The sequence below is a fragment of the Chlorocebus sabaeus genome, chromosome 6, assembly GCF_047675955.1.
Source record: "Chlorocebus sabaeus isolate Y175 chromosome 6, mChlSab1.0.hap1, whole genome shotgun sequence".
Taxonomy (NCBI): domain Eukaryota; kingdom Metazoa; phylum Chordata; class Mammalia; order Primates; family Cercopithecidae; genus Chlorocebus; species Chlorocebus sabaeus.
Window position 1 is genome coordinate 5441283 of NC_132909.1, and position 16626 is coordinate 5457908.

A 16626-nucleotide genomic window follows, 5' to 3' on the forward strand; every position below is an offset into this window, starting at 1 on the left:
CGGCCACTGCAGTCCAGCCCGGGATACAGAGCAAGACTCCGTCTCAAAAAAAAAAAAAAAAAAAAAAAAAAAAAAAAAAAAAAAGTCAGGCGCGGTGACTCACGCCTGTAATCCTAGCACTTTGGGAGGCTGGGGCAGGTGGATCCCAAGGTCTGGAGATCGAGACCATCCTGGCTAACACGGTGAAACCCCCTCTCTACTAAAAATGCAAAAAATTAGCCGGTCGTGGTGGAGGTCGCCTGTGGTCCCAGCTATTCAAGAGGCTGAGGCAGGAGAATGGCGTGAGCCCGGGAGGCGGAGCATGCAGTGAGCCGAGATCGCTCCACCGCACTCCAGCCTGAGCTACAGAGCGTGACTCCATCTCAAACAAAGAAGGTAATACACATCCCGACGCACCCAAATTCCTAGTGTGGCTGGACTGGGGGCTAGGGTGCTACGAAAGGCAGGTTTGAAACAGAAACAAACGCTCACCTGAGTCAGTCCTGGGCGCTCCGTGCAGAACAACCATGGGCTGGTAGTGGATCCTGTCTGGGAGGGTTCTGGACACCAAGCCGGGACAGGGCAGGAGGGGAAAATGTTGCTGAGGGGCCGGGGCCTGAACAGATGCTGGGGCGGGGAGAGAGAGTGGAGGCCACTGTGGGTGCGGGGCCTGGTTAGAGGCTGGGGATGGGGCAAGAAGGAGGAGGTTGCCAGGGTGCTGGGCCGGTCCAGGCCGGACAGCGGGCTAGGCTAGAGGGTTATCGCCGTCAAAGGGGAGGGCTCTGGAAGGTGGGTGGTTATAAAGGGCCAGGCCTGGAGGAGGCGGGTTCGGGCTTTCTCCTCAGGTGGGCCATGGACTTCGCCAGCTGTCATCCTCTCCCTCTAGGACCGGATCCTCCGGGTTCTGATTGGTGGATTCATTCTCTTGTGCCGTGATGCTACCCCTAATATCACATGGATGCTTCCTGCCCGTTTTAACATTTCAAACAATGGAAGGTAAAACTACTTATGTAGTAGACCACGTGTACTGAACGCTGAATGCTTTTTCCTCTTAAATTGAAAATGGTTTTAATGCAAAGCGCCTTTTTTGAGCAGGTAGAGTCGCGCATCCTGCAGGTGGGGCGAACTCCCCTCAGTCTGGGGCAGGGCAGGGAAGAGGTGAAAGGACCTCGCTAAAGGGGTGGAGTGGGGCGCTGGTTGCAGCGAGGACTGACAGAACGGCTTATTAAACTAAGCAAGGTCCTGGGTTGTTTAAGTGAATAATGGAAACTGAAAGGTGACATGCAAAACTGCCTATTACACCCAGGAGGTGGAGGATAATTTCATATTTCGTGGAAATAAAGTCAGGGCCCGGAGCTGTGGCTCACACCTGTAATCCCAGCAATTTGAGAGGCCAAGGCGGGAGGATCACTTGAACCCAGGAGTTCGAGATCAGCCTGGGCAACGTAGTGAGACGTCGTCTCTATTAAAAATCAAAAAATGCGTCAGGTGTGGTGGTGCACGCCTGTGGTCCCAGCTGCTTGGGGCGCTGAGGTGGGAGGATCACGTGAACCAGGGATTTCACAGCTGCAGTGAGCTCTAATCTCTCCACCACACTCCAGCCTGAGTGACAGAGCTAGACCCTGTCTCAAACAAAGAAGGAAATAAATGAGAGGTATAATTTGCTTTGAAAATTAAAAAAACTTTTTTTTTTGTCTCTTTCCTTAGGACTTTTATTTAGAAAATTTGTAAATACATTTTCTCTGTCTTCTGTGTAGGGAAAAGAAAGAGAGATCAGACTGTTGCTATGTCTATGTAGAAAAAGGAAGACATGGCCAGGTGCAGTGGCTCACGCCTGTAATCCCAGCACTTTGGGAGGCCAAGGCGGGTGGATCACGAGGTCAGAAGATCGAGACCATCCTGGCAAACATGGTGAAACCCTGTCTCTACTAAAAATACAAAAAAAAAAAAAAAAAAAAAATTAGCCGGGTGTGGTGGTGGGCGCCTGTAGTCCCAGCTTCTTGGGAAGCTGAGGCAGGAGAATGGCGTGAACCCGGGAGGCGGCGGAGCTTGCAGTGAGCAGATTGCGCCACTGCACTCCAGCCTGGGCGACAGAGCGAGACTCCATCTCAAAAAAGAAAAAAAGAAAAAAGGAAGACATAAGAAACTCCATTTTGATCTGTACTAAGAAAAATTCTTCTGCTTTGAGATACTATTAACCTGTAATCTTAGCCCCAACCCTGTGCTCACAGAAGCATGTGCTGTATTGACTCAAGGTTTAATGGATTTAAGGCTGTGCAGGATGTGTTTTGTTAAATATGTGTTTGTAGGCAGTATTCTTGGTAAAAGTAATTGCCATTCTCCATTCTCGGTTATCCAGGGATACAATGCACTGCGGAAGGCCACAGGGACTTCTGCCCAAGAAAGCCTGGGTATTGTCCAGGTTTCCCCCCGACTGAGACAGCCTGAGATATGGCCTTGTGGGAAGGGAAAGACCTTACAGTCCCCCAGCCTGACACCCGTAAACAGTCTGTATTGAGGAGAATTAGTGTAAGATAAAGGCCTCTTTGCAGTTGACATAGGAGGAAAGCATCTGTCTCCTGCTCTTACCTGGGAATAGAATGTCTCCATGTAAAACCCAATCATACGTTCTATTTACTGAGATAGGAGAAAACCTCCTTATGGCTGGAGGTGAGACATGATGGTGGCAATACTGCTCTTGACTGCACTGAGATGATTGTGTAAAGTCAAACATAAATCTGGCCTACATGCACATCCAGGCACAGCACCTTTCCTTAAACTTATTTATGACACAGAGTCTTTGCTCACACGTTTTCTTGCTGACCCTCTCCCCACCATTACCCTATAGTCCTGCCACATTCCCCTCTCCGAGATAGTAGAGATAGTGATCAATAAACACTGAGGGAACTCAGAGAGCAGTGCTGGCGCAGGTCCTCCGTATGCTGAGCGCGGTACCCTGGGCCCACTTTTCTTCCTCTATACTTTGTCTCCATGTCTTATTTCTTTTCTCAGTCTCTCATCTCCACCTTGCGAGAAATACTCACAGGTGTGGTGGGGCAGGCCTCCTTCACTTCTGAAGTTTTTTTTTTTTTTTTTTTTTTGAGACAGAGTTTTGCTCTTGTTGTCGGTGCTGGAGTGCAATGGTGCGATTTCAGCTCACCAAAACCTCTTATCTCCCAGGTTCAAACGATTCTCCTGCCTCAGCCACCAGAGTCGCTAGGATTACAGGCATGCACTAGCATGCCTGGCTAATCTTGTACTTTTACAAGAGATGGGGTTTCTCCGTGTTGGTCAGGCTGGTCTCGAACTCCTGATCTCAGGTGGTCCACCCGCCTTGGTGGTTTGACACTGGGATTACAGGCGTGAGCCACCGCACCCGGCCTGAAGTGGTATTTTTAGGAAACAACCTAAACTTGTTTCAGTTTAATAACCCAGGGATGTATTTCTGAAGGACTTGGGGTCTCTCTTTGAAAGGCAAACAACAAAAGAGACAGTACCTGTAACTCAGTAGGAAATTAAATATTTCAAACATCAAATAATTCCAATTTAAAAGTATGGACCTTTAAATAATTCTGAGCCTTGAAAAAATATGGTCATGCAACCTGAGTCCAGTGGTATGCAGATACAACTTCCTTTTTTTTTTTTTTTTGAGACATAGTCTCATTATGTAACCCAGGCTGGAGTGCAGTGGCCTGATCTCAGCTCACTGCAACCTCCGCCTCTTGGGTTCAAGCGATTCTCCTGCCTCAGCCTCCTGAATATTTGGGACGACAGTCAGGCACCACCATGCCTGGCTAATATTTGTATTTTTTAGTAGAGACAGGGTTTCACCATATTGGCCAGGCTGGCATCAAACTCCTGACCTCGTGATCCGCCCGCCTCAGCCTCCCAAAGTGCTGGAATTACAGCCGTGAGCCACCGGCGCCTGGCTGCAGACGCAACTTCTAACAGTTTTCCTGGCCAGACGCGGTGGTTAACGCCTGTAATCCCAACAGATAAACAGTCAACAGATAAACAGTCTGTCTCAAAAAAGAAAAAAAAGGAAAAATGTAAGTACAAAAATAAAAGTAATAGATTTCTTACACAAATGTGCTGGGACAACCAACTGGATATCCACATGAAAAAGAATAATGTTGGATCCCTATCTCACACAATCAAAAATTTAACAAAAAGTTAAAAAAAAAAAGAGACAAGGAAGGGAGCGCTGCGGGAGGAGGTGTTACTTTGTCGCCCAGGCTGGCTTGGACCCCCAGACTCAGCGATCCTCCCGCCACTGCTTCCTGAGTAACTGCGAATTCAGGCTTTCGCCCCCACGCCCACATCTCTGCTGTGTTTAAGCTGCAGGTGGTGACCTCACTCCTCCCTGGCCTGAGCACTCAGTCCCGCATCCCAGGCGGTGGCCCTAGGGAAGTCTCTGAGCACAGGGTGGACTCTTTCCCGAGTGAATGGAGAATAGAAAGGAGAGGATTTCTATTCTATTCTTTGGGCCCTCAGCATGAAATCGTACGTTCCTTCCAGGCAGGGCTTTGCATTTCACATTCTAGTTTGCATCTCCGTTGCAGACAATTCCAGGACTTTTGAATCATGCCTCAGTCTTCCTGGCTGCCCTGGCCTCCAAAACCCGAAAACAGAGGCGATGGGAACGAGGCTGAGAGACTCACAGGTCCCGCCCCGGCCCCGCCCTCTGTCGGTTTTGAAGGGCAAAGTTTCTCGGTCTCACGCCCCGCCCCTACCTCACCCAGGCCCCGCCCACCTCCTCGAGGGTCCCGCCCAGGCCTCTCTTCCGTCCTGCGCGCGCAGATTCTCGCAAACCCGGAAGCGGATCTCGTGGAGTGGCGGTCCCACCGCTGTGGTGAGTTTCGCTCTGTGTTGTGTTAAGTCTGTGCTTCCCAGGTCCCCGGCGCTTCTGTACCTGGCACGTGGCGTCCTCATAGACCTGGGAATTCTCGCCCGTCTTTCTTCACCCAGACGTCCCCGTGAGAGTCCGGGGGTCGCTTCCTTTTGGGTTTAAAGTCACCTTAGGCTCGCCCCGTCCCGAATATTTCTGCTATAGGGCAATGTATACACTTCTCCTCACCTCCCTCCTCGTGCTGGGCCCTAATGCTCCCCAGGTCTTCCCTCCGTAATCACCGTTTCTCCTGAGCCCGCGTTGGGGTGGTACCCGGGGGCCTGTACTATGACACCGGGTATTCTTGCCTGCCCAGCTCCAGCCCCTGGAAAATGCGCTCCTTCGGGATGCAGGGGTGTTACTCCAAAGCCCCCTGTGATTGTGTGGGCCAAAGGGATTAGGAGACTGAGAGAGAGCAGTAGAAAACCTGAGACAGAGAAAAGAAGAATGAGAAAGACCGTAACAGATGGCAGCGCAGAGGATGGATGAGGGATTTGCTGAGAGACAGCAAAAATGAAAAAAAAAAGAGAAAAACAGGAGGAGAAAAGCAACTGGAGAAATGTAGAGAAAAGCTAGATGTACAGAGATGAAGGAGAGCAAGGTAGGGAGAGGGGCAGTAAAGAGGGAGGTTCGTCAGAGTGAGGGATTGGAGGAGGGATTTGGAGCCAGGGCAGACAGAGCAGAGTGGTGCTGGTAGTGAGGAGAACAGAGGGAGAACCACAGCAGGGAGGACACCTGGGGATCTGGGGTGCTACAGAGTGGGGACAGGGGGGTTTAACAGGGAAGACAGAATTTAACAGGGAGAGCAGAAGAGGTGCAGAGATGGGAGAAGAGGCAGAAGTACATGGAGATTGAGGATGATCGAAAGATTGAGGAGAAAGAGCAACAACAGGTTAAATAAGTTGCGAGGATGGAGCAGAAGAGGTGGAAGAGAAGGAATAGAGGGAAGAAGGGGATAAACAGCAGAAGAGGAGAGGAGTACAAAACAAGGAGCAGAATTCCAGGGGAAAAAAAAACAAGAGCTAGAGAGAGAAGGGGAGAATGAGAGATATGTACAGAATTAGGGAGGGAAGCACAGTAATGAAGACTGAGGGGCTGAGTGCAGTGTCTCACGCCTGTAATCCCAGCAATTTAGGAGACTGAGGCAAGGAGATTGCTTGAGTTCAGGAGTTCGAGGTCAGCCTGGCCAACATAGTAAGAACCCCATCTCTGCCAAAAGAAAAGAGAAATTAACCGGGTGTGATGGTGGACACCTGTAATCCCAGCTACTCTGGAGGCTGAGGCAGGAGGATCACTTCAGCCCAGGAGGTCCAGGCTGCAGTGACCCGAGATCATGCCACTGCACTCCAGCTTGGTCAACAGAGCAAGATGCTGTCTCAAAAGAAAAAAAGGGGCGGGGGACTTCATTGGATATGATTAATTGTGACATGTTGACTTCTATGTATATAATCTAATAACTTAAAATTTGTTTATATAGATGAGATTGAGAATTTTAAAATTCCTATCTCTAAGGCATGTACATTCCATAAATCTTGGCATCAGAGGTCAGCTTCCACTTGGAATCCCTATTCAGCCCCAGGGTTCTGTCTTAATTCACTTGTTAGACATTCTCTTTCCTTTTCCCAGGGCGGAATAGGAAGTGGGGCAGTGAAGTGAGAGAAAAAAATCACTTTCTGTTATCATGTAATAGTTTTAATTTAATTAATTAATTGATATTTTGAGACAGAGTCTGGCTGTTATCGCCCAAACTAGAGTGCAGTGGCGTGGTCTCCTCCAACTGCAGCCTTGCCCTCCTAGGCTTAAGCGATCCTCCTACCTTAGTCACCTGAGTAGCTGGGACCACAGGTATCAGCCATCAAGCCTGGCTAGCTTTTGTATTTTTTTTTGTAGAAAAGGGGTTTCACTATGTTTCCCAGGCTGGTCTCAAAATTCTGGGCTCAAAGAATCCTTCTGCCTTGACCTCCCAAATTACTGGGATTACAGTTGGGATTCCATAGAGGAGCCACGGCACCTGACCTACATAGTCGTTTTTTTTGTTTGTTTGTTTGTTTTTGAGGTGGAATCTCGCTCTCATCCAGGATAGAGTGCAATGGCACAGTCTCGGCTCACTGCAATTTCCGCTTCCCGAGTTCAAACGATTCTACTGTCTCAGCCTCCCGAGTAGCTGGGATTACAGGCATGAGCCACCACGTTCAGCTAAATTTGTGTTTTTAGTAGAGACGGGGTTTCTCCATGTTGGTCAGGCTGGTCTCGAACTCAGATGATCCTGACCTCAGGTGATCCGCCCACCTCAACCTCCCAAATGCTGGGATTACAGGTGTGAGCCACCACGCCCAGCCCATAGTACTTTTTAAAAGGGACATCAGGGTGCAGTGGCTCACGCCTGTAATCCCAGCACTTTGGGAGGCTGAGACAGGTGGATCACAAGGATCACAAGGTCAGGAGTTTGAGACCAGTTTGCCCAACATGATGAAATCCTGTCTTTCCTAAAAATTCAAAAATTAGGTGGGCATGTTGGCACACGTCTGTAATTCCAGCTACTCAGGAGGCTGAGGCAGGATAATCACTTGAACCTGGGAGGTGGAGGCTGCAGTGAGCCAAGATTATGCCACTGCACTCCATCCTGGGTGAGAGTGAGACTCCATCTCAAAAAAGAAAAATTGAAAAAAAAAAAAAGGAACATCAAAGCCAGGGGTGATGGCTCATGCATGTAATCCCAGGACTTTGGGAGCCAATCATCTAAGGTCAGGAGTTCACGACCATTCTGGCCAGCATGGTGAAACCCTGTCTCTAGTAAAAATACTAAAAAAGTAAGCCAGGTGTGGTGGTGTGCACCTGTAGTTCCAGCTGCTCGGGAGACTGAGGCATGAGAATCGCATGAACTTGGGAGGAAGAGGTTGCAGTGAACCGAAATGGTACCACTGCACCGTAGCCTGGGTCTTCATCTCAAAAAAACAAACAAAAAAATAGATAAAAAACAAAAGAGACATCAAAAGTGCTTTTATTCTTGTTGTGTAATAGATTTCCTTTTTTTTCTTTCTGGTTCCTCTTCATTTCTTTCTTTCCTTATTCTTTTCTTTTTTTTTTTTGCAGTTTCAAATAAATCTTAATTTTAAAAATTCCTTTTTAAATACATAATCACTTCTTCTGAAAGATGCCTTTGTGGCATCCAAAAATCAGCCCACATCATTCCTTTCTGTACATGTATATGTTCTAGTTATTTTCCTGTTGACAGCTGAATTTGTTAGATTTTTAAAAAACAATTTCAAAGTAGTTTCTGTTTGAAATCAGTTGTGTCTGTTTCAGATTGAGGTCTGCATGCTTTCTACTCTTTATTATTTATTGGAAACCTTTAACATCAAAATGTAGTTTAACCAGTTAGTCTATTTTTCAGTTTTCTTTCCTTATGTCATTTGTTAAAATCTTGAGCTGTGAGCTATTAAGTGCATGTTTCCCTCAAGGCACCTCTGGTCTATGTGGACAAATGTTGAAAGCCCAGCTCCTCACTGTGGCTCCACAGCCCTGTGTCCAGGGCTCCTGCCAGTGTCCAGCCTCCTCCTGGGAGCTTGCCCTCATCTCCTGACTCCCTCTGCCCCAGGCATATTGCTTTTCTGTTTTCCCAAACATCAAAACCCTTCCTGTCTCTGGGCATTGTCCCTGCTCTTACCCTATGTCCCTAAATGATCATGGCCCTGTCCCTATCTCCTCCTTCAGGTCTAGGTTCAGAGATGTCTCCCATGCCCTCCCACCCCCACCTGAAGTTCCCTCTGCCCATCAGTCTTTTTCATGTTACTCAGATTTTATTATCTCTGCATCAGTCATATCAGAAATGCTCTTTTTATTTTTTTTATTTTTTTTGAGACAGAGTCTCACTCTCATCCAGGCTGTGAGTGCAGTCTTGTGACCTCGCTCCCTGCAACCTCTATCTCCTGGGTTCAAATGATTCTTGTGCCTCACCCTTGCAAGTAGCTGAGATTACAGGTGTATGCCACCACACCCGGCTCATTTTTGTATTTTAATTTTAATTTTATTTTACTTTTGAGTCTCTGTCGCCCAGGCTGGAGTGCAGTGGCACGATCTTGGCTCACTGCAACCTCCACCTCCCGGGTTAAACCAATTCTCCTGCCTCAGCCTCCTGAGTAGCTAGGATTACAGACACCCACCAAGCCCAGCTACTTTTTGTATTTTTAGTAGAGATGGCATTTAACCATGTTGGCTGGGCTGGTCTCGAACTCCTAACCTAAAGTAATCCACCTTTCTTGGCCTCCCAGAGTGCTAAGATTACAGGCCAGAGTCACCGTGCCTGCTCCTATTATTGTATTTTTAGTAGAGACAGGGTTTCACCATGTTGGCCAGGCTGGTCTTGAACTCGTGACCTCAGGTGATGCGTCTGCCTTGGCCTCCCAGTGTGCTGTCATTACAAGCAGGAGCCACCGTGCCCACCCAGAGACGCATTTCTGCATGGATTATTTTGAATGTTTTGTGTCTCCGTTCATTGGACGATACCTGTTTCCCATCTTGGCCACAGGACAACTGCAGCATCTACTCTGGGGTTGTGGTTCAGATGCTGAGGTGTCCTCAGGGAACAGAGGCAAGTGTGGGGATGGTCCCACATTTCTTCTGGAAATTTCAACTCTAATTGGTCTGAGCTTCCTGTGGCTATTTATTTCAGTCAAAATAAGAGGAGAAGGCCTCACTAAGGTCAGAAAAGCCCAACAGACCAGACCTTGTGTCCTCAGGCAGTGCCAAGGCATCCCCATTTTTGTCATCTGTCACTGCCTCACTCCAGCTCCCGGGTCTTCCGTGCTCTGCACATCACCAGGGCCCAGTTTGGCCGTTATGGGCAGGGACTTTGCTACCAGCAGGTGATGCGCTTAGAGTCAGGGGTCCTGGATTCCCTTCGATTCCCTTCAGGAAGGGTAGGGAGAAGATCAGGGTCCTGAAGGGCATGAAGGACACACCCCTTGCACAACTAGTTCTGTTCTGGAGGATCTGGAGGCTCCATGACTTCAGGAAAGATTCTTCCAAGGATCTTCAAACGTCAAATATTTCACGTTAAAAGCTACGGACCTTTAATTCTGAGCCTTGAGATGAAGGTGGTCATGCAACCAAAGGCCAGTGGCATGCAGGCGCAACTTTTTTTTTTTTCTTTTTGAGATGGAGTCTCGCCCTGTCACCCAGGCCAGAGTGCAGTGGCGCCATCTCGGCTCCCTACAAGCTCCACCTCCCAGGTTCATGCCATTCTCCTGCCTCAGCCTCCCCAGTAGCTGGGACTACAGGTGCCCGCCACCACGCCTGGCTTTTCTGTGTGTTTTTAGTAGAGACAGGGTTTCCCCGTGTTAGCCAGGATGGTTTCGATCTCCTGACCTCGTGATCCACCTGCCTCAGCCTCCCAAAGTGCTGGGATTACAGGCGTGAGCCACCGCACCCGGCTGCAGGCGCAACTTTTAAGAGTTTTCCTGGCCAGGCGCGGTGGCTCGGGCCTGTAATCCCAACATTTTCGCAGGCGGAGGCGGGCCGATCACTTGAGGTCAGGGGTTAGAAAACAGCCTGGCCAACTTGATGAAACCCTCTCTCTAGTAAACAGACAAAGCCATTACAAGGCGTGGTGGGGCGTGCCTGTATTCCCAGCTACTTGGGAGCCTGAGGCAGGAGAACTGCTTGAACAGGGGAGGTGGAGGTGGCGGTGAACCGAGATCATGCCCCTGCACCCCAGCCTGGGCGACAGAGCAAGACTCCATACCGAAAAAAAAAAGGGTATACAATTCAGTTTCCTAATATCAATTTTAAAAAAAAGTTTTGGCCAGGTGAGGAGGCTCAAGCCTGTAATCCCAGCACTTTGGGAGGCCGAGGCTGGTGGATCAAGAGGTCAGGAGTTTGTGACCGGCCTGGCTAATGTGGTGAAATCCCATCTCTACTAAAAATACAAAAATTAGCCGGGCATGGTGGCACGTGCCTGTAGTCCCAACCTGGGAGGCAGAGCTTGCAGCGAACCGAGATCACACCACTGCACTCCAGCCTGGGTGACAGAGCGAGACTCTGTCTCAAAAAAAAAAAAAAATTTTTCCTGTAAATAATTAGGAAGACTAAGCAGCCCCAGAGACAAGACCTCCTGGCATCATTGTCCCTTCTTCTGGAGTGATAAAGTAACCTTCCATTAAGTGTATTAATCCGTCACCAGTCAAGTTGCTACAACCTATGCACTGGTCTTGAATGGAAAATGTGGTGATTCTGCTAAAGCTTCTCTTTCCCTGTGTGTGTGTGTGTAACACTAATGTCTCTACTTGGAAACACGGACCCCCTTCATTAGGAATTGAGGTTTCCAGGTGGCTGTCCTCAAGCTTTGTGTTCACATAAACTATATACTTAACCATGTATTCTAAATTTTATTATTTATGGCTGACATCAGTTTCTGTCGGATTGTAGGGGCCTCACTAGAGAGGGCACCTGTCACTATGTTGTAATATCACACTTGCCAAAACGACATGGATTAGCATTTTCCCCTCTTCCTCTGCATGAAGCTAATTAGCTGACGCAGATGGTCACCTCCATTACCAAGTAGAGCCACAATGAACTATGTGTGACCAAGGGTGTTGTCAAGCCCTCTTCCCTGAGGACTGATTAGTGTTTATCTTGAAAACATACACTTAGGCCAGGCACGCCTGTAATCCCAGCACTTTGGGAGGCCGAGGTGGGTGGATCACCTGAGGTCAGGAGTTTGAGACCAGCCTGACCAAGAAGGTGAAACTCCGTCTCTACTGAAAATACAAAAATTAGCCCAGCGTAGTAGCAGGTGCCTGTAATCCTAGCTACTCGGGAGGCGGAGACAGGAGAATTGCTTGAACCCAGGAGGCGGAGGTTGTAGTAAGCCGAGATCGTGCCACTGTACTCTAGCCTGAGTAACAGTGAGACTCATGTCTCCAGAAAAAGAAAAAAGAAAACATGTACCTAAAGGGTTGTATAGAACAGTGAAGTTTCTTTCTCTGTTTTGAACCTCTCAGCTGTTTGTCTCTATTTCCCATCACATTCAGGTCTAAGGCTCTTTATTAATAAAATGGTTTTTCTTTCTTTCTCTGTTTTCATAGTGAAGATGATTTTTCATCTGGGGAAGATTTTTTTAGTTTTCTATTATATTTTCTCAACATTTAAAAAGCGAAGTAAAGAGTATTTCTTGGGCCTGGCATGGTGACTCATGCGTGTAATCCCAGCACTTTGGGAGGCCGAGGTGAGGAGAGCAGCTATTTCTCTTACTGTCTCCTGTTTCTGAAGAGGAAGAGGAAGTAAAAGTTGAAAAACAGGAATGAAGTCAGTGGCAAGACCAGCCAGTGCCACTGATGACCAGACCTGGAGGTTAAAAGATTAACCCCCAACTCTAACCACACGTGCTCTCAATCTAACATGACCCTTTCGCGTGGAACCACTTAGAGCTGTAAGCCCTTAAAAGGGCCAGGAACTCTTTCTTTGGGGAGCTTGGCTCTTAAGACGTAAGTCTGCTGACGCTCCCGGTCAAATAAAAACCTCTTCCTTCTTTAATCTGGTGTCTGAGGAGTTTTGTCTGCTGCTCCTCCTGCTACATTTCTTGGTTCCCTGACTGGGAAGCGAGGTGATTAACAAGGCAACCCCTTAGGCCGCTTAGGCCTGCCCTGTGGAACATCCGTGTGGGGGACTCTGGCCAGCTTGAGCAATGCGGATCCTGAGAGTGCTCCCGGGTAGGCAATTGCTCCCGTGGAAAGCCTGTCGGAGCGGTGCACAGCAGGCCCCCGCAGAGGATCAACCCAGTGGCTGAACACTGGGAAGGAACTGGCACTTTAAGTCTGGAAATCTGAAACTTGGTAACACTGGTCTTTGGAACTTGTCCCCTCCATTTGAGTAGAAGTGTGGCCTGATCACCCACGGTGTGCCTGTACCAGCACCTTGGTTTTTGACTTGAATTGCTTGATACTTTGGATTTGGTTTTGACCTGGCTTGGATTTCTGGATACACTGATTTTGGTTTTGATTGTGGTTTGGAGTAAACTGAAAAAGTGTGTGTGTGCCCTTTTTACCCGTTCTTTGTTCTGTGGTGTGCGTGTGGTGGTAGTGTGTTTTGTCTCAAGGAAACGTGGGTCAGACACAAAGTAAGTCCACTCCGCTAGGAACTGTGTTGAAAATTTTTAAGAAGGGATTTAGTGGAGACTGTGGGGTTGCTATGACACCAGGAAAACTTAGAACTTTGTGTGAAATAGACTGGCCAACATTAGAAGTGGGTTGGCCATCAGAAGGAAGCCTAGACAGGTCCCTTGTTTCTAAGGTATGGCACAAGGTAACTGCTAAGTCAGGACCCTCAGACCAGTTCCCATACATAGACACTTGGTTACAGCTGGTTCTAGACCACTCACAGTGGCTAAGAGGACAGGCAGCAGCAGTGCTAGTAGCAAAGGGACAGATAGTCATGGAAGGATCATGCTCCACCCGCAGAGGGAAATCAACTCCTGAAGTTCTGTTTGACCCAACACCAGAAGACCCATTGCAGGAGATGGCACCAGCGATCCCAGGGGTGCTTTCCCCTTACCAGGGAGAGACGCTCCCCACTCTTGAGCCCACAGTGCTTACATCTCTGCAAGACAAACATATCCCTAGTTCACCCAGAGTAGACAAGAGAGGATGTGAAGCCTCAGGAGAAACCCCTCCCTTGGCAGCTTGACCAAAACTGGGATGCAAATGCCCCTGAGAGAGCAGCGGTATACTGGGATAGATGAGGATGGGCACACGGTGGAGAGGCGTGTTTTGTGTACCAGCCTTTCACCTCTGTCGACCTTCTAACTGGAAAAACAATACCCCATCCTATACGGAAAAGTCACAGCTCTAATTGATTTGCTCCAAACTATTATCCAGACCCATAACCCCACTTGGGCTGATTGCCACCAGCTGCTCATGTTCCTCTCTAACACAGATGAAAGGTGGAGAGAGCTCCAAGCAGCAACTAAGTGGCTGGAGGAACATGTACTGGCTGATTACCAAAACCCCCAAGAGTATGTAAGGACCCAGTTCCCAGGAACCGACCCCCGGTGGGACCCAAATGAAAGAGAGGACATGCAAAGGCTGAACCGACACAGGGCAGCTCTCCTGGAAGGATTAAAAAGGGGAGCCTGGAAGGCCACAAACATTAACAAGGCCTCTGAGGTCATCCAGGGAAAAGAAGAAACTCCAGCACAGTTCTATGACAGGCTATGTGAGGCCTATTGTATGTATACTCCTTTCGATCCGAAAGCCCTGAAAATCACCGCATGATTAACATGACTTTAGTCAAAGTGCAGAAAACATTAGAAGAAAAGTGCAGAAACAGGTTGGGTTTGCAGGGATGAATATGTCACAGTTATTAGAAATAGTTAACCAGGTGTTTGTAAACAGGGACGCAGTAAGCCGTAAGGAAAACAGCAAAGAGAATGAACGTTGGGCCCGGCGAAACGCTGACCTGTTAGCTGCAGCAATCAGAGGGGTCCCCCCAAAGAGGCAAGGGAAGGGGGGCCCTGGGAAAGAGACTCAGCCTGGCTGTCAGAGCTTGCAGCATAACCAGTGTGCTTATTGTAAAGAAATAGGACACTGGAAGAACAGATGCCCTCAGCTAAAAGGAAAACAAGGTGACTCATAGCAGGGGGCCCCAGACAAGGAGGAAGGGGCCCTGCTCAACCTGGCAGAAGGGTTATTGGACTGAGGGGGACTGGCTGGGGGGTATAACAGGGAAGAGAGAATTTAACAGGGAGAGCAGAGGAGGTGCAGAGATGGGAGAAGAGGCGGAAATAGATGGAGATTGAGGATGATCTAAAGATTGGGGAGAAGGAGCAACAAGAAGTTAAATAAGTTGTGGTTGGAACCCAGCTAATTTTCATATTTTTAGTAGAGACAAGGTTTCAGCATGTTGGCCAAGCCGATCTTAAATTCCTGACTTCAGGTGATCCACCCACCTTGACCTCCCAAAGTGCTGGGAAAACAGGCGTGAGCCATCACACCTGACCACCCGTGTATTCTTGATTGAAAAAATTTGCTTATGTCTTAGTTCAACTTTCCCTGTTTTCTTTCCTTTTCTTTTCTTTTTTTGAGATGCAGTTTTGTTCTTGTTGCCCAGGCTGAAGTGCAATGGCGGGATCTTGGCTCACCGCAACTTCAACCTCCTGGGTTCAAGCGATTCTCCTGCCTCAGCCTTGCTGAGAAGCTGGGATTACAGCCGTGCGCCACCACGCCTGGATAATTTTTGTATTTCTAGTAGAGACGGGGTTCCTACATGTAGGCCAAGCTGGTCTCCAACTCCTGACCTCAGGTGATCTGCCCACCTCGGCCTCCCTGTTTTCAAGGTCAGTAGTTGTGTGTTTACATTGCTGCATTTTGTAAATGTTACTGTACTTTTCTCATAAGGAAAAATTAAATGTCGGGAATCAATGGTATCAGAACCTTGCAAAAGAAGTTTCTTTAGCCCAGGTATGTGAAAGATACTTCTCTAATTCTAAAGGATGGGGTGATAAAGACCAACCCTCCCCATTAGCCCTTCCAGGCCCCCATGTAAGAATTCAGGCACATCTTCGTACTCATCTCAGACCTTCTCAGGGTAACTCTTGTGAAAATGTTTTCACTGTGAGGCTAGCACAGCTAAATCCAAAGCAGGTCATTCAGTCCCTGGCAGGGAACCCTCCACCGGCTTCCTGTGTTCCCTGGGACAGAAGTCCAGCTCTTCACTGTGGCTCCACAGCCCTGTGTCCAGGGCCCCTGCCAGTGTCCAGCCTCTGCCTGGGAGCTTGCCCTCATCTCCTGACTCCCTCTGCCCCAGTCACATTTGCTTTTCTCTTTTTCCAAACTCCAAAACCCTTCCTGTCTCTGGTCATTGTCCTGCTCTTACCCTATGTCCCTTGGCAGCTCATTTATGATGCTGTCCTGTCCCTTTCTCCTCCTTCAGGTCTAGGCTCAGAGATGTCTCCCATGCCCTCCCACTGCCATCTGAAGTTCCCTCTGCCTGTCAGTCTCTATCACATTACTCCGGTTTATTATCTGTGTCAATCACATCAGAAACTAGGACTTAAAAAAAAAAAAAAGGTCTCACTCTGTCCTCCGGGCTGTGAATGCAGTCTCGTGATCTTGGCTCACTGCAACCTCTGTCTCCTGGGTTCAAGTGATTCTTATGCCTCAACCTCCCAAGTAGCTGAGATTACAGGTGTGTGCCACCACACCCGGCTAATTTTTGTATTTGTATTTTATTTTAGAGTCTTATTCTGTTACTCAAGCTGGAGTGCAGTGGTGTAATATCGGCTCACTGCAAACTTCACATCCCAGGTTCAAGTGATCCTCCAACCTCAGCCTTCTGAGTAGCTGGGATTACAGATGCCCACCAAGCCCAGCTACTTTTGTATTTTTAGTAGAGACAAGGTTTCACCACATTGGCCAGGATGGTTTCGAACTCCTGACCTCAAGTAATCCACCCACCTCGGCCTTTCAGAGTGCTAGTATTACAGGCTTGAGTCATTGCACCCGGCCCAATTTTTGTATTTTTAGTAGACACAGGATTTCACCATGTTTGCCAGGCTGGTCTCGAACTTCTGAGTTCAAGTGATGCTTCCACCTCAGCTTCCTAAGTAGCTGGGATGACAGAAACACAGACGTGCACCACCATACCTGGCTAAGTATTTGTATTTTTGGTATCGATGGGGTTTCACCATGTTGCCCAGGCCGGTCTCAAACTTCTGAGCTCAAGCAGTGTACCCACCTTGGTCTCCCAGAGTGCTGAGATGACAG